At 37.6% G+C, this 22,695-nt stretch overlaps 1 protein-coding gene across 1 annotated transcript in view; it reads right to left on the bottom strand.

Annotated features, from left to right (window-relative positions):
* Positions 1 to 22,695, bottom strand: part of EFL1 (elongation factor like GTPase 1) — a 165,046-nt gene that overhangs the window by 73,953 nt on the left and 68,398 nt on the right. The gene's annotated exons all lie outside the window — the stretch shown is intronic.

The raw sequence follows: 22,695 nt of genomic DNA, 5'->3' as shown, positions 1-22,695 counted from the left end.
GCACTCTGAAGGAAGGAAGAACTAATCAGTTTCAGGGTTCTAACTGGGCTAAACAAAGAATTTCCAGTGATAACATCACTTTGGCTCGGGGGTTAGATAATCTTACAACATTAAAAAGTCACTACACCTTGATATTCTGCAGTGAGAAATGTTCAGACCAAGAAAGGACTTTGCTCTCTCCTACCAAATTCCAGTATATTTATAAAAAAAAGTAAATTTGTTCACTTCTATAGAAATATTTCCACACTATCTTCTTTATGTACCTGAAAATATCTTAAACCTTGAAGAAATAAATGATGAACACTAACTAGCTTCTGACTGCTTCTGTATTCTCTCACAGAACCTCAGTGATCATATTAATTGATTCATCCATTCAACTAATATATACTGAACACCCAAGAAATCTTCACAAAGAACAATTAAATGTAAAGACTTATGACGGCCAGTCCTTAAGGAATGTGCGGTTAGTCCTCCTCCCACAAACCAGCATGTGTGAAGTGTTAGAAAGGTATAAGCTCAGTGCCCATCTACAAAGGAGAGAGGGACTTCCTTCCCCAATAAAAGGTAAATGAACTCTCCTCTCCACATCTATAAAAATGGAAAAAAGCCAAGTGCTTTTTAAAAGACCACAATATATTTTGTTCCAGGGGAAAACCTATGTGCTTTCAACCCCTACTGTTCTTAATACAATTCTAGAGGTTCAGCTGAGGATTTCCCTTGCAAATGACAGCTTTAAAAAAATCAATCAATGTTACTTTTTAAGAAAAATTATAATCGAGTTTTGAGGTGTGCTTTGTATTTGCGAATCACTATTTTTTTCACAGTATCATTTTAGAAGCTTATATATATACTTTTAAAACAACTTTCTGCAAAAAAAACCCCTTAAGGCTTCATTATTAATCTATCCCACAGAGCTCATGGCTTTGCTGACCAGTCACATATGACCTCTCACAGAAGAACCCTGGATAATAGGGTTACCACTTCTGCTTCCTTCTTCATTTTGTGTTTAAGCCTGTATGCATGCTTCTCAGTAGAAAACTCTCTGCCTTCTCCAACTGGTAAGCCACAGCTTCTACCTCAGCCACTCCTCTTTCTCCAAAATATCTACCTCTGGAGTCACACTTTGACTCAAATCTGGAGTGGGACTCCAACATCACTGCTGACAATTCAGGAGTTTCGAGGATTTGCCCTTTTGTCTTGCTTCTCAGGGAAATGAATTCCTTCTATCACCTTTGCTATATTAAGCTTTTTCTTGAAGAAACTAACAAAAGATTTCAATCTTTGTAACTGAATAACTAGGAATGAGAGTCAGTGTTTCACTAATAGTACATCTGATTGCTTTTCTACACAGTACACTGTTGGAGGATGTCTTTCAAATTGATTTCATTAGAACAAGAGTACTTTTCCCCAGAATGTTTTTGGTGGCCTACTGGAATTTTATAATTTATATTCTTCATATATGTATCTTTTGGAGATCTATTAATGATAATATTTCCTGAGGAAATCAACGGGGGACTGGGATGTGTATGTTTACACCTGATGAAACATTCCCCTCCTCCTTTGGGCCTCCTTTTACTCTGAGCTGTGAAATGTTTTTAACCCCGTAAACATGGCTGGCTCTTCTGATGCTATTTTATCACTTGTCAGTCCCCATCTCTGTACAATACTATTCTTCATGGGTGGTTTCAAGACTTAGGCTCCAGTGGACCAAATAAAAGTATTTCGTTTTGTTAAAAAAAAAAAAAAAAGGAAAGAAAGAAAGAAAAGGAAAAAAGGTAAAAACAGACAATATAGGCCTACTACTCATCTTAAAAAACATTACCAGGCTGGCGGGTTAGCTCAGTTAGAGTGCAGTGTTGTGGGTTCAGACCCCTGGACCAACCAGCCACTGCCCCCCCACCCCAAAAGACAGTATTCGTGCATTCCTCCTCAGTCATGTCCTCTTCTCAATGTAACCATTATCTTGAATTTGCTGTTTATCTTTTTGTGCATTTACTTTTTATTACATATCTGTTCCTAAGCAATAAACAGTACTTATATGTTTTTAACCTTTATACAAATGGTCTGCAATTCACTTGTTCTAATGTAATTTTAATTTAATGAATGTTTTAATTCATTATACTTGTAAGACTGATCAAAGATGATGCATATAATGTAATTTATTCGTTTTCACTCATGTATAATATTCCATTTTATGACTGCACCATAACTGATTTTTCCATTCTTCTGTCAAAGGACACTTACGTTGTTTTGACTTTTTTGTGTGTGTGTATCATAAGCAATGTCACTACAAACATTCTTGTACACGTCTTCTTGTTTAAGAGTAGACTTAAAGCTTCTATAAGATATATACATTTGTAGAATTGCTGCATCTTGGGATCAGATATTCCTCAAAGTGGTTGTATCAATTTATGTTGACAGGTTATAAACCATTCCACTTTTCCATATCTACAACAAAGGATACTGCCAGATTTTGATATTTTTGCCATTCTAATGGTTATAAAAGGATATCTCACTGTGATTTTAAAATGCATTTTCTTGATTACTTCACATCTAGTACGTCTGTCACATGTCAACATCATGTTTTAGATCACCTGACATCACCTTTCTCCAAACCACATACTTTATCTTTTCTGAAAAGACCAAAACACATTTAAGTCTTCATAAGTACTGCTACTACTTAAAATTCATACTTAGTGTTAGCATTCAAATATCACCTTCCCCCAAAATGTCTTCATAGTCTTTACAGAAATACCTTTCTTTTTGGAAAAGAAACAAAAATTCTATTTTACCAGTTTACTTCCAGCCCTAAAACTTTCAATAAATATCCTAATAGCTAAATCTTTGTGCACAATGTTAATTATTCCTCTGAGTATACTCCTAAAGGTAGCACTTTTGAGTCAAAAAATATGATTATTTTTGAGGATAGGATTATCTTTAAAACCCTTGATGTATAACACCAAATGGGACTCCAAATAAACTGTATCAATTTATGGATATAAGAGAGTATATTTCTCAACATTCCTAAATACTCTTTTGATAATCTGTTGTTCTGTAGGCAAAAAATCAAATCTGACTTTTCAACAAGAAGACTATTGTGAACCATCAAAAAGGGTATCTTCCCAACCTTCATTAAACCATTTACAAAAGTCGAATTATTTTCCTATTCTGATATGTACTAAAAATACTAAAAATAGAGATCAAATATCTCACCATCTGTTTCTTGAACTTGGCCACTGCTTGGTCCATTACCACCCACTCTTTCTTGCTTCTGACACTTGACCTTCTAGCATCTTATTAATTTAGCTAAATTCCAGGCTCTGCCTCCCTGGCCTACCCAGTGTTGGCACGACAACTATGCTGTTAAATAAAATACTCAACTCACAAGTACATATCCAATATATCTTTGGAATGGAATATGATCTGCAGTCTATTCATTATTATATGTAAGTTTTAAATACAATTGCTCACTTTTCAACTAATTATCTAAAACAGGCTTTGTAGGGCCAAAACCAAGGATAAAAATAAAGAAATTGCAACAAGACTATCAGGTGACCTTGCAGAAGATGGCTCTATGGCGGTGAACCTGCGCCCTCTCTCCCAACCAGAAGGCATAAAGGCCTAACACTTGTAGAGAAGTAGGTCTCCGTGACATTTCCTCCAAGCTTATACCTAGGGAAACCTCCTCCCTGACTGGCACTCAACTCAGGCCAATCTTATATTTCCATGCCTGTGCAATACTCGCTGGATTCCCTATCTCCACTTCCTCCCAGAGCTTCAATACAATCCAATTTAGTCAAGACAAGATGATGACTTGCTAGCAAGTGCTCATTATGGCCTCTCCAGGCATTTACCATGTTTCAGAATCTCATTCTATCCCAAACTTTCCTTACTTTTATCAGATGGCCGTGTTCTCTACATTGTTGAAATGGGAGAGACTATATCCTCTATACCCTTAATCATTTAAAATTTTCACGGCATCTTTCATCTTTCCCCTTTCACTACCTCTTTTTCATTCTGATAAACAAGTATAGTTGTCCCTTGGCATTGCGGGGGATTGCTTCTGCCCACCCACCAAGATACCAAAATCCACAGGTGCCCAAGTCCGTTATATAAAATGGCATAGTATTTGCACATAAGCTATGCTCATCCTCTAATATACTTTATTATTTTTTTTAATATTTTATTTATTGAATCAAAATCGATTATACATATTTTTGGGGTTGAACACTGAGATATGTTGATTAAATCAGTATTACTAGCATATATATTGTTACAAATCATAATTATTCTTTATGCCCCTTGTCCAACCTCTCCCCTTCCCCCATTCCCTCCCCCTCCACCCTCTAATTGCCTAGATTTCTTCTCTCCTTCTGAAAGAATAATGGTTACTCTGTTAACTTGTTACCTAGATGATCTGTCCAATGCTGAGAGATGTGATCAGGTCCCCCAATATTATCATAGAGCAGATGCTTTTTCTGTCACTCTGAAATGGGTTTTTTGGAAAGAGACATCCTCTTCTTTTCTTTGTCTCTGCTGGTAAGTCTTCTTATGTGAATGCACTCCAGTGGTTGGCGGACCATCTGCGCGGTGGTTGTGGCATCTAGCTGCTTTTGCAGCAGCCATGGTTATTGTGGTGACTGTGGTGGGCCACCCACGTGGGGGTGCTGTTTTTGGCATGCTCCCTGGCACTGGCAGTATGCCTGGTTGTGGGTGTGTTTGGTCCCCTTCTCCTTGCCTTGGGTCCCCTGGCAGGCCCTAAGGTGCTGGCATGTTGTGCCTGGGAAGAGGTCCAGTCCCCTTATCCATACCCCAGGTCCCCGGGTGGGCTCCGAGGTGCTGGCATGTTGTGCCTGGCTGTGGGAGGGTGGTCCGGTCCCCGACTCCATACGCCGGGTCCCTGGGTGGGCCGCAAAGCACTGGCTCAGTGTGCCTGGTTGTGGGATAGAGGTCCATTCCCCTTCTCCTTGCCCCGGTTCCCTGGGTGGGCTCCAAGTAGCTGGCATGTAGTGCCTGGTTGTGGGAGAGAGGTCCAGTCCCCAACTCCATACCCTGGGTCACTGGGTGGGCCCCAACGCGCTGGCTCAGTGTGCCTGGTTGTGGGAGAGAGAACTGTTCCCCTTCTCCTTGCCTCAGGTCCCAAGGCAGGCCCCAAGGTGCTGGTGTGGTGTGCCTGGTTGTGAGAAGGGCATCCAGTCCTCTTCTCCATGCTTCAGGTCCCCAGGCTGGCTCCGATGCACTGATGCAGTTTGCCTGGAAGTGGGATTACGGTCCAGTCCCCAGATCCAAGCCTCCAGTTCCCAGGCTGGCCCCAAGGTACTGGTGGTGTGCCTGGCCCAGAACTAATTTTTTGTCCTTTGCTTCTAACGCGGGGGAACTTCTTGTGGGAACCAGTACTTGAGCTGTGTGGTTGAACTAAATTGCTACTTTGCTGCTATTTCCCTAGGGTAGGCTTTTTGTGCAGCTCAGGGTTTAATGGTTGACCTTATAGGTACTGCCAGCTCTCCAGAGACCCAGTGGATCTGTGTTCTGTAGAATCTCTGATATGGGCCTGAGTTTTTTCGTCAAACTGCACCCCATGCAATTCTGTATTCCCGACCAGTCTCCTCTGAGTGGTCCTGTCCTGATTGGAGGGCAGATCAGCTGTCCTTGCCATGCCCCAGTGATCCCCTGGTGGGCCTGTCTCCCCCACCACCCGTGCTCCAAATACTTCCCATGCGACGGGCCCTGCGCCAGTCCCTTGCAATGACTCACCGGCCTCTGAATGGCTCCCTTTTTTCAGTTGTTCTGGTTCCTCACTCCTGTGTGGATCCATGGGAACCCTACTAGTGGTCTTGCTGTCTTGGGGGCTGCCCAGGCCCTCTTCTCTCCTGCTGCCTCCAAGCTACTCCATCTGGAGGACACAGCTGCAGCTTCTGCCAGCTCCTGTTCCATGTGCTCATCAGCTCGAGCCTTAAAGCAACCACGGCCCACAACGCTCAAAGAAGCTTTTTCTTTCTCTCATCATAGTTTCTCCGGCCTTCATGAACTCCATAGGTCTCTCCTCCCCTTCCCCTGAGCTCCAGCGGCCCTGGCTTGGCTGATGTTACATTTTTATAGTTGTAAATTGGTTGATTTGTGGGAGTGTGACGCTGCCATCCTGATTGGATCTCCCATCCTCTAATATACTTTAAATCATCCTTAGATTACTTATAATACCTAATACAATGTAAATGTTATGTAAAACAGTTGTCACACTGTGTTGTTTTTTTACTTTATTATTTTTTTATTATTGTATTGTGGGTCTTTTTTCCCAAATATTTTTGATCCCCAGTTGGTCGAATCCTTGCACACAGAACCCAAGGATATGGAGGGCCAACTGTATAATCAAAATCTAGTAAACACACACACACACACACACACACACACACACACACACACACACACACACTCCCCTGACCCGACTATCCTTCAAACTGTTACCCATTTTTCTCCTTCCTTTAACTGACAAACTTCAGCAAAAACTGTTTCGATTATTTCTTGCTTTATCTCCTCTGACAATCTGATCTCTATCTTGTAAGTGTCATTTACAAGTAAAAGAGAGATATACTCTGGAGATGGAGATGAGGAAAATTTCCATCAAATAATCCTTAGTTCTAATATAATGTCTAAAGAGTCAATGAACTTATTAGGAAACAAACAGTTCTTAGGTTATCAAGTTGTATTAATCTATCTATTAAAGAAGTTATGTAGTCATGGCCAGTTACCTCAGTCAGTGAAAATGAGAATTTACAAACACATCTTAACTTATAATAAGCATTTTATCAAACCATATGCTAACAATCTGATCTGAGGTGCCGGACAATGGGAATCCTGCCTTCCCATAACCTGTTCAGCAGCTTCAGGGGGTAAAGAAAAATAGCTTGTCACATCAATGTGCAACCGCAGACTACTGGTTGGAAAATGTTGGTAAAATGTAAATGATAAAGAGAATATTGCATATAAAATTAAAGAAATTCAGCCAAAGTTGTTGGTTATTAAAGATTCAGACCATAAATGTTTTCATTTGAAAAAGAAACAAATGAACCAACTCTTTTAAATTAGAAGAAAAAAAAGTAAAACAATCTATGATAAGCAGGAAGTAAGACATTAAAGATACTACATAAATTAATGTGCTAAAAAACTGTAACACACAAAGAATTGATTCTTTAAGGGTAGAAAATGAGACACAATGTAATAAATAAAATACCAATAAGAATAATCAAGAGAAAAGGAAAAACCCCAAACAATGTAGAAATGAAAAAGGTTAAATAACCAGATACAGAAGTAGATAAATATGCCAGCTTACTTAATATATATAATTACAGGACTATGGAAAGTTAATTTTTGCAAGCTTCACTTTTCCCATATGTAAAATGTATGCATCTCTTTTCAGGGAATAAATAAGACAATCATTCCCAAATATTTAGTACAATTTCTTGCACATAGGAAGCCCTAGCAGATGTTAACTGTTGATGTCATTATCGTAACCCATATTAATACTAGTCCCCATGCAAATGAACTAGATAATCAATCAGATTATCCCTGAGAGCATGAAGTACCAAAACTGACATAAGGAATAGTAAAAAAAATCCTGACAGGGACAGTAACAATTGAAACCATTATCAAATCACAATGTTGACAACCAGCCAGCTATAGTGGGTTTCATGGGTGTTAGTATCAAAAATATTAAGGACCAAAAAATTCCTATGCCATTTAAATTGTTCCACAGAATAGAAAACAATGAAAATCATTCCCTAATTACTTATTTGTTTTATGTAACTAGTATAATGCTGATATCTAAACTTCACAAATATACATAAAAAACTACAGATCAGGTAAACTTACAAATATAAAAACATTTTCATAACTACCTACAAACTGAATTTATTGTTCTATTTACATACTTAAAATACACTCATCAAACAGTTTATTCCAGGAATGCAAAACTGTTTTAATGTTAGGAAATGTGTTAATATGATTCATGGCATAAGTGGGTCAAAGGAGAAAAACCATATGTATCACCAGAAAAATGTGAAAAAGACCATTTTGATAAATATCAACATGTATTCATATTTAAAAATTTAGCCTAGTAAATAGAAACAGAGAGGTATTTTCTTTTCATTATAAAAACTATCCAGCCCAAACTTCACTGTAGCATGTGCACACAAACACACACACGTATATAAAAATTCCTATAAAGAAAAAAAAAAGATTTTTTTTTGTTGCATCACTATTTAACACTGTTCTGGGAGTTACAGCAACTGTAGTTAAACAAAAGGAAAAAAGCTGTAAATATTTAGAGAACGGGGCTGGCCATTTAGCTCAGTTGGTTAGAGTACCACCTTGTAACACCAAGGTTAAGGTTCGGATCCCCATGCTGCCAAGAAAAAAAAAGCATCATGATATTCAGAGAAGGGACTGTCTCTGAGAGAAAAATATACAGGTTACAAAACAGCATAGAAACTATTTTTATGAAAAACAATATGCTACTGTATCATACACTTAAAAATGGTTGAGACAGTAAATTTTATGTTACGTGTTTCTTACCATGATTTTTTAAAAATATGAATTCCATACAATCACACGTTTAAAAATGCTTAAAATGGCAAACCTTATATATATTTTACAATAAAAAAATGCACATATATGGACAAAAAAAGACTGGTAGCTACACTTACAGTAAGAAGTAACTCTTATTTAGCTTATCTACATCTTCAAATGGATCTATATTATGGCTTGGACTATATTAAAAGTTGTCTTTTAAAAAGAACTTAAGTTGCTTAATACAGTACCTTAATAAAAAAAACCATTAAAATGTTAACAATATATAATTACATTAAAATTAAAAAGAAGCTTTCATAAGAAAGCACATAGAGAATTAGGAATGAGAAAGATATAGTATACTAGACTGAAAGAATCAAATATTTTATACATTTAGCCCAGTTGATTTTACAAGTGAACTATTTCAAAACATTCATAGAAAAGATAATTCTCACATTATATACAAATTTCTCCAGAGCATCACTGTCTAATATGGTAGCCACTAGCCACACATGGTTATTCAGCACGTGAAATGTGGCAAATGCAACTGATAAACTCTTAATATTATTTGATTTCACTCTATTTAAATGTAAATAACTAACCATAGCTAGTGGCTACCAACTGGACAGTGCAGCCCTAGAGGGTTGAAAAGATAAAAGCTTCCCATTTTGGTATTATCATGATACCAAAAAAATAATGGCCAACTTTATTTATTATACAAGAAATATTTAGATAAAATGTTAGTGAGTTGAATCTAACAGTGTATGAAAAGAATATGTAATGATCCAGCACAGTTTATTTTCTCTAGGAATGCAAGGATATCTTAATCAGGAAATTAAATGTAATTCATGACATCAATTGAGCACGAAGAAAAACTATAACTGTCTTCAGATGCTGAGAATGAAATAAAATTGAGTATCTATTCCTTTTTTTTTTTTTTTAAAGAATACTTTCCTAGCATGATAAATAAGAGATTTCAGACATTAGCAGACCTGAAACTAAAACACTAGGTACTTTTCTATTAAAGTCAGGAAGGAACTAGACAGACTAGCAGCTATAACTATTATTATTTACCATATTCTTATTAGCAATATGAAAAAAGAAAAAATAAGACACACATCCGTTATGAAAAAGAAGAATAAAACCACTACCTTCTGTAAAAGGAAAACTATTAAAACCAATTAAAAATATTAAAACTAAGAAGTGACTAAGTAAGGCTGTTAGTTTTCTTTTTCTTCATTGAAACATAACTGATTATACATATTAGTGGGGTACAAAGTTGAATATCAATACCTGTATACAATGTATGATAATCAAGTCAGGATTATTAGCATATTAATCATCGCAAAACGTAATCATTCCTTGTGTCCATTTACCAATTTCTCACTGACCCACTTCCTCTACTCCTTTCCCACCTCTAGTAACCACAGTTCTGCTCTCTCCTTCTAAAAGTTCAACTTCTTGTGATTGTTGTTTTTCTTTTTTTTCCTCTTTCTTTCTGTTCTCTTATGTATTTTTTAGCACCCACTTATGAGTGAGGACATGTGGTATTTCTCTTTCTGTGCCTAGTTTATTTCCCTTAACATAGTTTTCCCCAAGCTTATCCATGCTGCTGCAAATGGCAGAATTTCACTTTTTTTTATGGCTCAATAGCATTCCATCATATATACATACCACATTTCCCTTCTCCAGTCACCCACTGATGCTCATTTAGATTGGTTCCATATCTTGGCTATTGCAAATAAAACTGTGATAAACATAGGAGTGTAGGTATCCCTTGGACATAATGATTTCCATTCCTTTGGTTACATATGCAGTAGTGGGATTGTTGCTGGATCGTATAGTAGTCTATCTGTAGCTGTTTGAAAAACCTCTACACTGTGTTCCATAGTGGCTTTACTAATTTACAGTCCCACCAACAGTGTAGAAGGGTTTCCCTTTCTCCAAATCCTCACCAGCATTTGTTGTTCTGGGTTTTTTTGGTTGTTATTTTTTTGATAATAGCCAGTCTAACTGGAGTGATATCTCAGTGCGGTTTTGATTTGCACTTCCCTGATGATTAGTGATGTCGAACATGTTTTCATATTCCTGTTGGCCATTTGTATGTCTTCTTTTGAGAAATGACTATTCAGCTCCTTTTCCCTTTTTATTAATCAGATTATGTTTTTTTGCTGTTGTTCAAATTCCTTATATATTCTCTGTGTGTGTGTGTGTATTCTCAGATGTATAGTTTGCAATATTTTCTCCCATTCTATAGGTTGTCTTTCACTCTGCTGATAGTTTCCTTTGCTGTGCAGAAGGTTTTAGTTTGATGTAATCCCATTTGCTTTTTTCTTTTGTTGTTTGTACTTTTGATGTCTAAAGTGTTTGCCCAGTCCTACATCCTGAAGTGTTTCCCCTAAGTTTTCTTCTAGGACTTTTATAGTTTCAGGTCTTGTATGTAAGTCTTTAATCCACTTTGACTTGATTTGTGTATATAGTGAGAGGTATGGGTCTATTTTCATTCTTCTACATATGGATATCCCGTTTTCTGAGCACCATTTATTGAAGAGGCTGTCCTTTCCAAAGTATGTTTTGATGTCTTTGTCAAAATCAGTTGGCTGTAAATACATGGGTTGACTTCTGAGTTCTCTATTCTGTTGGCCCATGTGTCTGCTTTTATGCCAGCCCCATGCTGTTTTGGTTACTATGGCTTTGTAGTATAGTTTGAAGTAGTATAATGCCTCCAGCTTTATTATTTTTACCAGGCTTGCTTTCTCCATTTGGGGTCTTTTGGTGTTCCATATGAATGTTAGAATTTTTTCTATTGCTGTGAAAAATGTCATTGGTATTTTGATGGGGACTACATTGAATCTGTAGGTGGCTTTGGATAGTATGGACATTTTCACAACGTTAATTCTTCCAATCCATGAACATGGAATGTCTTTCCATCTTTTGGTGTCCTCTTTAATTTCTTTCAGCAGTGTTTTGTAATTCTCACTGTAGACATCTTTCACCTCCTTGATTAAATCTATTCCCAGGTATTTTATTTTTTTTGGTGACTATTATAAATTTTCTCCTAGTTTGTTGCTGGCACATAAAAATGCTACTGATCTTTGCACATTGATTTTGTATCTGGTAACATTACTGAATTTGTCTATCAACTCTAGGAGGTTGTTTTTTTTTTCTTCGTAGAGCCTTTAGGTTTTGCTACATATAGGATCATGTCATCTGCAAAAAGGGACAATTTGACTTCATTTTTCCTGTTTGGATGCCCTTTCTTTCTCTTGCCTGATTACTCTGGCTAGTACTTCTAATACTATGTTAAACAGGAGTGATGAGACTGGGCATCCTTGTCCTTTTCCTGTACTTAAAGAAAAAGCTTTCAGCTTTTCCTCATTTAGGATGATGTTTGCAGTGGGTTTATCATACATGGCTTTTATTGTGTTGAGATACTTTCCTTCTATATCTAATTTGTTGAGAGTCTTTATGATGATGGGATGTTAAATTGTGCCAAATGCTTTTTCTGCACCTGCTGAGATAATTACATGGTTTTTGCCCTCGATCTTGTCGATACGGTGTATCACATTTATTGATTTGTGTATGCTGAACCATCCTTGCATCCCTGGGATGAATCCCACTTGATCACGGTGCATAATCTTTTTGATGTCCTGTTGTATCCTGTTTGCTAATATTTTGTTGAGCATTCCTGTGTCTATGTTTTATCGGGGATACTGGCCTGTAACTATCTTTTTTTGCTATGTCCTTGTCTGATTTTGGTATCAGGGTAATGCTGGCCTCACAGAATGAGTTTGGGAGAATGGCCTCTGTTTCAATTTTTTGGAATAGTTTGAAATGTATTGGTATTAATTCTTCTTTAAAACTTTGGTAGAATTCAGCAGTGGAGTCATCTAGTCCTGGGCTTTTCTTTGTTGGGAAACTGCTAATTACTACCTCAGTCTCATGGTTCATTACTGGTCTGTTCAGGTATTTCATTTGTTCTTGGTTCAGTCTTGGTAGCTTTATGTGTGTCTAGAAGTTTATCCATTTCCTCCAGATTTTCAAATTTGTTGGCATATAGTTGCTCATAATAGTCTCTAATGATTCTTTGTATTACTGTGGTATCAGCTGTCTTTGTTTCTGATTTTTTTCTTAATTTGGATATTCTCTCTTCATTTTTTTATTAGTCTAGCTAATGGTTTACCTATCTTCTCAAAAAAACAACTTTTTGTTGATCTTTTGTTGTTTTGTGTTTTTTGGGAGCCTCTCCTTCATTCAGTTCTGCTACGGTCTTAGTTATTTCTTCTCATCTACTAATTTTGGGATAGGATTGTTCTTGTTTTTGTAATTCTTTGAGGTATTACATTAGCTTATTAAGTCTTTCTATTCTTTTGATGTAAGACTTTATTGCAATAAACTTCCCTTTTAGTACTACTCTTACGGTATCCCATAGGCTCTGTTAAGTTTTGCTTTTATTTTCATTTGTTTCATGGAATTTTTTGATTTCATGCTTTATTTCTTCTTTGAACCATCAGTCATTCAGAAGCATATTGTTTAATTTCTATGTATTTGTGTAGTTTCCAACGTTCTGTTTGTTGTTAACTTCTAATTTTATTCCACTGTTGTCTGAAAATATACTTGATATGATTTCAGTCTTTTTAAATTTGTTGAGACTTCATTTGTGGCCCAACATGTGGTCTATGCTGAATGATCTCAGTGCTGATGAGAAGAATGTATATTCTACAGTTGTTGGATGAAAGTTCTGTAAATGTCTGTCAAGTCCATTTGATCTAACATGCTGCTTAAATCCAGTATTTCGCTGCTAATTTTTTGTCTAGGTGATCTGTCAAATGCTGAGAGAAGCATGTTAAAGTCCCCAACTATTATTACATTGGGGTCTATCTCTCCATTTAGATCCAATAACAATTGCTTTATACATCTGGGTGCTCCAGTGTTGGGTGCATATATATATTTATGATTGCTATATCTTCTTGCTGCACTGACCCTTTTATCACTATATAATGTCCTGCTTTGTCTCTTTTTATAATTCTTGGTTTAAAATCTATTTTATCTGATATAAGTATGGCAACTCCTGCTCAATTCTGGTTTCCACTTTCATGGAATATCTTTTTCCATCCCTTCACTATTAGTCTATATGTGTCTCTACTGGTAAATTGAGTTTCTTGCAGGCAGCATATAATTGGGTCTGGTTTTTTAATCCATTCAGCCAGTCTGTATCTTTTAAGTGGGGGATTTAATCTATTTATATTCGGGGTGGTTATTGAAAGGTATTGCATCATTGTTTTATGATATACATTTTCCTTCTCATTTTCATTTGTGTATCTGTTCCACGAGCAGTTTTTATTCTTTCTCATGTATTTATGGTGACATATGTCACTCTTTTGATTCTAGATGGAGGACTCCCTTGAGGATTTGTTGAAGGGCTGGTCCTGTGGTGGTGAATTCCCAGTTTTTGTTTGTCTGGGAAGGATACTATTTCTCCTTTATTTCTGAAGGAAAGCTTTGCTGAGTATAGTACTCTTGGTTGGCAGTTACTTTCTTTTATCAGTTTGAAAGTATCATCCCACTCTCTCCTGGCCTGTAGTGTTTCTGTTGAGAAGTATGCTGTTAACCTGATGGGGAGTCTGTTATAGGTGACTCGACACTTTTCTCTTGCTGTTTTAGAGTTCTTTCTCCATCTTTGAATCTTGACAATTGGACTATAATGTGTCTCAAGGAGGTACTTTTGGTGTTGAATCTGTTTGGGGATCTTTGAGCTTCCTGGATCTGGAACACTGTATCTCTCCCAATACTTGGAAAGTTTTGGCTATTATTTCACAAAATAGGCTTTCAAAGCCTTTTCCTTTCTCTTCCCCTTCTGATATGCCCATAATATGGATGCTTGTAGGCTTAAGGTTATTAGCTGGTTCTCTTACACTTTCTTCATTTTTTAAAATTCTTTTTTCTCTTTTTGGTCCACTTGTGTTGATTTGAAAAGCCTGTCTTCTAGTTCAGAAATTCTTTCTTCTGCTTTTTCTAGCCTGCCATTTATGCTCTCAATTATACTTTTTTTTTTTTTTTTTCAGTTGTACTTTTTATTTCATTGAATGAATTCTTCACTTCCAGGATTCTTGCTTGTTTTGTTTTTTTTTTATTGTTTCTACCTCTTTGTTGAATTTCTCATACATATTCCGGATTTTTTTTTTTACTTTACTGTGATTTCTATTTTTTCTTGCATCATGTTAAGTTTCCTTAACATTGCCATTTGGGATTCCTATTCCAGTGATTCACCAGTTTCCTGTTTTGGGGTGGTCTGGTACCAGAGAACTATAGTATTCTTTGTGGGGGGAGTCATGTTTCCCTGTTTTTTCATGCTTCTCATATCTCTGAGTTGATGTCTGGGTATATGGTGATATAATCCCTTCTTTTTATTTTTGGAGTGGTTTTTGAAAGAAGAGAGTCTTACATTTAGAAATGCTCTATATTGACAGTTATGTTGGGCATTGTAGGTTTGGTTCTCGGTGAACATAGCAGTAAATGCCAGCTCACTCCTTGAACCCTTCTATGCTGGTACAGGCAGGTCACTGTATCAGGAGGGACTCTGGGCTCCCAGCGAAGGTCGGCATGGATCTAGGTGACTTACACACTCCCTCACGCTCTCTAATGGTGCTGGCAGGCTCACTGTGTCAGGCAGACCTGTGAGCTCCCAGGGAAGAAGGGAATTGATCCAAGTGACTGGCACACTATCCCCGCCCCCTCCATTGGAGCAGGCAGTTCCCCTGTATCAGATGTGACTCTGAGCTCCCAGGGAAGGAGGGTGTGGATCCAGACAATCAGTGCAAGGGACCAAATCAGTCCTTGCTTGCTGTCCACCGGTGCAGGGAGGGAGGGGGATTGAATTGGGTAGGGCTCTGAGATCCCAGAGGGAAGCAGGGCATATATCCAGACAGCAAGCATGCTACCCTCATGCTCTCCACTGGGGTCTGCGGGGCCACTGGATTGGCAGAACTCTAAGCTCTCCTGGCTCCTATCCCAAAATGGTAACATCCAGCATCAGCCAAGGACCAAGGAGGGAGGGGGTGACTCTGAGTGTAGTTCCTCTCTGGAAAAATAGTTATGTGGGCTCTTAGCCACTCCACAGACTGGGCTCACTATCCAGGAGTGACGTGCACTTACTTTGCAGCCTGATTTGCAGGCATCTGCTGTGGAAGTGCTGGCCACCAGCCCTCCCACCTACCTTATCCCAGCAGTGCAGAGTTTCTCCAGTCTCTGCACTGGTCCTGGTTGGCTTTCTTCACTGTTTAGCTGGATTTCATTGTTTTCTCCTAGACACTCTATTCTATAGGTAATTATCTATTTGTTGCTTTGGACTTTTTTTGCATTAGAGGTGAGGGTTGGCCATCTCTAGTCAATCAAGGCTGTTAGTTTTTTACTGATTAAAATAGATTTCCTCCAAGTTAAAATGTTGATAGTAAAGGACATCTGAAAGCAACTCACTAGTATGTGTATTTAAAGTATTATAGAAGTACCACACAGAACCACATACTGTTTTCTCTTGAAAAAAATTAAATCAAAATTGGTAGTAAATCCCTTCAAAGGTTTCTTTTTCTTTTTCTTTTCTTTTTTTTTTAAAGATTACCGGTAAGGGGATCTCAACCCTTGGCTTGGTGTTGTCAGCACCACGCTCAGCCAGTGAGCCAACCAGCCATCCCTATATAGGATCCGAACCCGTGGCCTTAGTGTTATCAGCACCGCACTCTCCCAAGTGAGCCACAGGCCGGCCCTCCTTCAAAGGTTTCTGACTCAGGTTACCCCACATGATTAAGAATTCTCTCCCTTTCTCTCTCTCTCTCTCTCTCTCTCACACACACACACACACACACACACTTCATTCAATCCACACTGATTAACAACACTGACTTCCTATTGACCCAGTAACCACCCATGGCAGAACCAAAACTTGTTCAGAAAAAAACTAATTAATATTTATTATTTTCCTCATGGTGTGAAAAGAGGAATATCATGTTTCCTCTCAGAACATGTCCCTGAACTTTTAAAGATTTAAACATATGGAAAAGATCTAAAAGAGTATATAAAAAGGCTAAAGATTTGAAATCCTAATTCAATTTCCCCTCACATTTTAATAGGAGCCTGTAACAAACATTTATTTTTAGAGATATTCTTGGCAGGGAATTGAACAAAAGGTTATTGTGTGTTAAACCTGGTGAGGTCTCTCTGGTACCATCTATACCAATTTTACAAACATCAGGTTGGAATTAAATTATTTTAAACTTTAAATCAACTGTTTCCAGACCACAAAATCTATTCCACACTTATCAGTATGTACAAGTTCTCTAGGTAAGTTAAAGCTGAGTTCAAATGTGAAATCTGCATTTTTCAAGAGCCAATAAAAGAACTTACCTTTAGACATTGACCACATAATGCCAAATTGCTCAAGAATGCCAAATAATGTTTTCATTTCCTTTTCCAACAAAAATTTTCATCTGTTCTTGATAAATGTATTGACTGTATCATTTCTGATGAAAAGCATATGTGTATCAGTCATATCACTCTAGTATTTTTTTTATTAGACAGGAATTAGGATTTTTTCCCTAAGTTAACAAAAATAAGAGAGATGGAGTTTACAGGCCTTCCCTGATCACTATGAATATCTCTATGTCTTAATTTGTGATATGTGTTCTGCCACGGACCTGCTAAAATACAAAAGGAAATTACCTATGATTAATAGTGTGGCTGTTTTAAAACATGCCATAAATTCTTTGACATGCCTTCCATCAAAAGGTAGAGTAGGTCCCCTCCCTTTGAATATGGGCCAGTCTTAGTGACTCACCTCTAATAAACAGAATGTGGTAGAAGTGAGGATAAAGGATTTGGAGGTTAGGCCAAGAAAGGCGATAGAGAGTCCTCCTGGCTCTCCCTATTGGGACACTCACCTATAAAACTCAACCATTTTGATGGTAAGGAAGCCAAGCAGCCATACAGAAAGGCCTCAGTCCCACTCCCAGCCACGGTTCCAACCAACAACCAGAAACAACCCCCAGACATATGAGTGAAAAAGCCTACATGTGATTCTAGTCCCCAGGCTCTGATCCACCTCAACAGATACTATGTGGAACAGTGTCCCCACCAAACCATGCCCAAATTGCAGATGCATGAAAAAATAAAAGCCATCTTTATTTTAAGCCACTAGGCTTTGAGTGATTTATTATGCAGCAACAGGTAGATTATTTTAGCCAAATTTGGCCTCTTATTCTTTCCATTTCAGACCTAACTAAGAAGATAAACCACCTATAAGATAAAAAGCTGTGCTGTCGTACCCATTCACTTCACTATAGCAATCTGATGGCTGGAACTGAGCATTCATTACCCTTGAATGCCAGCAAGTCTTCTCTTGAACTGTTTGCTTCTCACCTCTTAACACACCAGATTCCCCGGCTTCCTCTTCTGTCCTGTCATAAACTCCTAGCTTTGAAAACTTGCTTTTATTAAACATCCTGACTTATGAAATTGCTGCTACTGCTAACAGATGCTCCATGTTTTTAATCAATGAATATGTGAAATTTGCCTGAAAAGGTAATTCTTTGACTTTGAGGCTCGTAACTAGTTCAAGATGTTTATGGAGTCATTCAATTGAGTTAACAATCCAACCAAGTAACCATACCAAAACATTTATTGTTCCTTCTAATGAATACTAGAGGGGAAATAACCTAAATACTGAAATAAGTTTTATCTTTACAAAACACAAGCCTGAAAAGAGACTGGAGATAATTTAGTTTAGAATTTTTTTCAGCCACTGGGATACTGACATATTCCAGGGAAGATTTCCATGACATCAATACTAAGAATTTTTACCTCACTTCATTCCCATTGGGATGTCAACCTGCCATAACGTGATATAATCACAATTTTGAACTTCAATTCTGTTTGTATTTTACCAACAAAACGTACAAAATACAATTCTGTTAGTATTTTATAGCTATAGCAATAAAATGTACCCCATACAATATTATTTAATGTTCTGTCCTTAAAGTTTTGGATATAATGATAAATAACAGTTACGATAAAGGAATCCCTCAGAATCCATAAACAATCCTTGAAATAAATTTAAAGTGCCTATTCAATTTCTACCATAAGAAATGTTAGTAATCATTGCTCTAGTCTAAATCACTTGGGAAAACTGAAGCCCAGCAAGGTTATATAATTGGCCTGAGGCCATATAACTATTTAGTGATAAAACTATAACCAGAATTTTGCTATGTTCATGCTACAAAGTCATGCAGGGAGCTCAATCAGACTTGGATTAACAGAAGGTAAACAATTCCTATATGTATGTTTCAATTCAAAAGGCAAATCAATGTAGTTGGCTGGGTTCCAAATTCTTCAGTGTTATGGAGAGGCCTCGGGCATCACCAGACGAATGAGGGAGAAATGTGGTTGACAGTGTGGACCCGCTATTAGAAAACCATTCACAACCCCAATAACCTCTGCTTTAACTAAAGAGGCTATATGGGTGAAACACTCAATCCTAGGCCTCCCTTGCAGCTAAGGATGGTTATAGGACAAAATTACAAAAATGAGAATATATACAGAAGTCACTAGAGAGGGGATTTCTTCCAAAATAAAAAATCTTAATCCCGTTAGAAGCCCTTGACCCTTGCGCCCTCTTCTTGTAAGGAACGTAAATGTGATTCTTGGAGATACAGAAGCTATCTTGGTGCCACTGGAGCAAAACCCACATGCTGAGGTTTGCCAAGCAGGCAGACAGAAGGAAACTGGCTCCCTGATGACACAGGAGAGCCATACACCAGCTCTTAACTGTCTATCCTTGGGTTTCCTATTGAGTGAAGTTTAAGACTATGCAGTTATTTTTTGGTTATCTGCATCTAAATACAATCTTAGCAACGGAGCAAGTACGCCTTGCTGCCGCCAGACTCCATCCCCAGCTCGGCCGAATGTGCGACGACCAGAGAGGAGCCCCACTGGAGAGGCCTGAGATCCACAGAGACCACGCGTGCCGTGGTGCCAGCACGTGACTGAGCAGGTAGGCCATGCTGCCGCCAGACTCCATCCCCAGTCCGGCCGAGTGCATGCTGACCAGAGAGGTGCCTCCCAAGAGAGGCCCAAGACCCAAGTCAACCATGCACCCGAGGCGCCAGTGGGCGACCGAGCAGACACTGAGGCAGCCATGCCAAACTGGCAGCCCCAGCAGCATCCTAGCCAGACTACAGTGTCGAACAGTGGACTGTGAAATCCCTTGCCACAATGACTAAACTTCAAAGGAAAGATACCAGAAATATAAAAAAATCAAGAAAGTACACCACCAAAGGGTAATAACTCTCAAGCTCTAGATCCTATAGAACAAAGAAGCCCATGAAATGTTGGACAAGGAATTTTGAGTGATAATTCTAAGGAAACTAAATGAGATACAAGAAAACTCAGCTAGACAACACGATGAAATGAAGAAAAATATACAAGACCTGAAAGAAGAAATGTACAAGCAAATCAATGCCCTGGAAAAAAATGTAGCAGAGCTTGCTGAACAGAAGAATTCATTCAGTGAAATAAAAAACACAACAGAGAGTTTAATCAGCAGGCTTGCAGAAGCAGAACAGAGAACTTCTGACCTTGAAGATGCGCTGTTTGAAATAATAGAGGCAGACAAAAAAAAAAAAAAAAGAAAGAAAAATTTAAAACAATGAAGAAAATCTAAGAGAGATAGCAGACAATCTTAAGCACTCAAATATCTGAGTCATGGGTACTCCAGAAGGAGGGGAAAAAGGAGATTGTATTGAAAACATATTCAACAAAATAGTGGCAGAAAACTTCCCAGGTACAGGAAAAGACACAGATCTTCAGATTCAGGAAGCTCAAAGATCCCCAACTGTATTCAACCCAAAAAGGCCTTCTCTCCAAGATATGTTATAGTCAAATTGGCAAAACTCAAAGACAAAGAGAGAATCTTAAAAGCTCCAAGAGAGAAGTGTCAAATCACCTATAAGGGAGCCCCAATCAGAATAACATCAGACTTTTCATCACAAACCCTAAAAGCCAGAAAGGAATGGGATGATATATTCTAAATACTAAAAGACAGAGATTGCCAGCCAAGAATACTCTACCCTGCACGGCTATCCTTCCGAAATGAAGGGCAAATACTATATTTCTCAGACAAGCAAAAACAAGAAATTCTCAAGGGAGTACTGGGTTTGGAACCTGAAAAATAACTACCAGTGCCATAAAAACTCAAGAAAAATCAAAACCCACTCGTAAAATAAAAATGCCAACAATGAAGAGAAAAAAAAAAGTTTATCTAAAACCCAAGGAACAAACAAATACAGAAGACAAAACAGTAAATCAGAAAGAAAGGAACAAAAGACACCCAACACATCCAAACAAAAATCAATAAAATGCTAGGAGTAAATCAACACTTTTCAGTAACAACTCTTAATGTAAAAGGATTAAATTCCCCAATCAAAAGACACAGACTGGCTGACTGGATCAAAAAGGAGGACCCAACTATATGCTGCCTTCAAGAGACCCACCTCACCCATAAAGACTCACATAGACTAAGAGTGAAAGGATGGAAAAAGATTTACCATGCAAACAGAAAAGAAAAACGAGCTGGAGTAGCTATTCTTATATCTGATAAATTAGACTTTAAACTAAAAACCATTAAAAGAGATAATGAGGGCCACTACATAATGATAAAAAGATTGATCCATCAAGAAGACATAACAATCATAAATATACATGCACCCAATGTTGGAGCAGCAAGATTTATAAAACAAACTCTATTAGACCTAAAGAAGGAAATAGACACTAATACCATAATAGCAGGGGACCTGAACACCCCATTGTCAATATTGGACAGATCATCTAGGCAAAGAATCAGCAGAGAAACACAAGATCTAAACAACACTCTAGACCAATTGCACTTGGCAGATATCTACAGAACATTCCATCCAACAACCTCAGAATATTCATTCTTCTTATCAGCACATAGATCATTCTCCAGGATAGATCACGTTAGGTCACAAATCAAGTCTCAACAAATTCAAAAAAACTGGAATTATCCCAATGTATTTTCTCAGACCACAATGGATTAAAATTAGAAATCAATAACACGAAATTCTGGAAACTATACAAATTCATGGAAATTAAACAGAATTCTACTTAATGACATATGGGTCCAAGAAGAAATAGAACGAGAAATCAAAACATTTATTGAAACTAAGGAAAACAATGATACATCATACCAAAACCTGTGGGATACTGCAAAAGCAGTACTAAGGGGGAAATTTATCGCGTTAAATGCTCACCTCAGAAGAATGGAAAGATGGCAAGTGAACAACCTAATACTTCACCTTTAAGAACTAGAAAAACAAGAACCATCCAAACCCAAAGTTAGTAGACAGAAAGAAATCACTAAGATCAGAGCAGAACTTAATGAAATTGAAACCCCCAAAAATGATACAAAGGATCAATGAATCAAAAAGTTGGTTTTTTTTGAAAAGATAAATAAAATCAGCAAACCATTAGCACAGATAATTAAAAAAAGAAGAGAGAAGATCCAAATAACAAAAATTAGAGATGAAAAAGGTCATATTACAACTGACACCTCTGAAATACAAGGAATCATTTGAGGCTACTATAAACAACTATATGCCGAAAAATCTGAAAATCTGGAGGAAATGGATAAATTTCTGGACACACACAAACTACCAAAACTGAGCCAAGAAGATGTAGAAAACCTGAACAGACCAATAACAATAAAAGAGATTGAAGTTGTTATCAGAAGGCTCCTAACAAAGAAAAGTCCCAGACCAGATGGATTCACTGTGGAATTCTACCAAATATTGAAAGAGGAATTAACACCAATTTTCTACAAACTATTCCAAAAGAAGGACCATGCGATCATCTCTATAGATGCTGAAAAAGCATTTGATAAAATTCAACACTCATTCATGATAAAGACTCTCTACAAGTTAAGTATAGATGGAAAGTATTCAACGTAATTAAAGCCATATATGAAAAACCCACTGCCAATATCATCCTGAATGGAGAAAAGCTGAAAGCTTTCCCTTTAAGAACAGGCACTAGACACGGATGCCCACTCTCACCACTCCTATTCAACAT

This window comes from Cynocephalus volans, chromosome 3 (assembly GCF_027409185.1).
Source record: "Cynocephalus volans isolate mCynVol1 chromosome 3, mCynVol1.pri, whole genome shotgun sequence".
In the NCBI taxonomy this organism is placed as follows: Eukaryota; Metazoa; Chordata; class Mammalia; order Dermoptera; family Cynocephalidae; genus Cynocephalus; species Cynocephalus volans.
The sequence above is the reverse complement of the archived record's forward strand: the minus strand, read 5'-3'. Positions and strand labels throughout refer to the sequence as shown.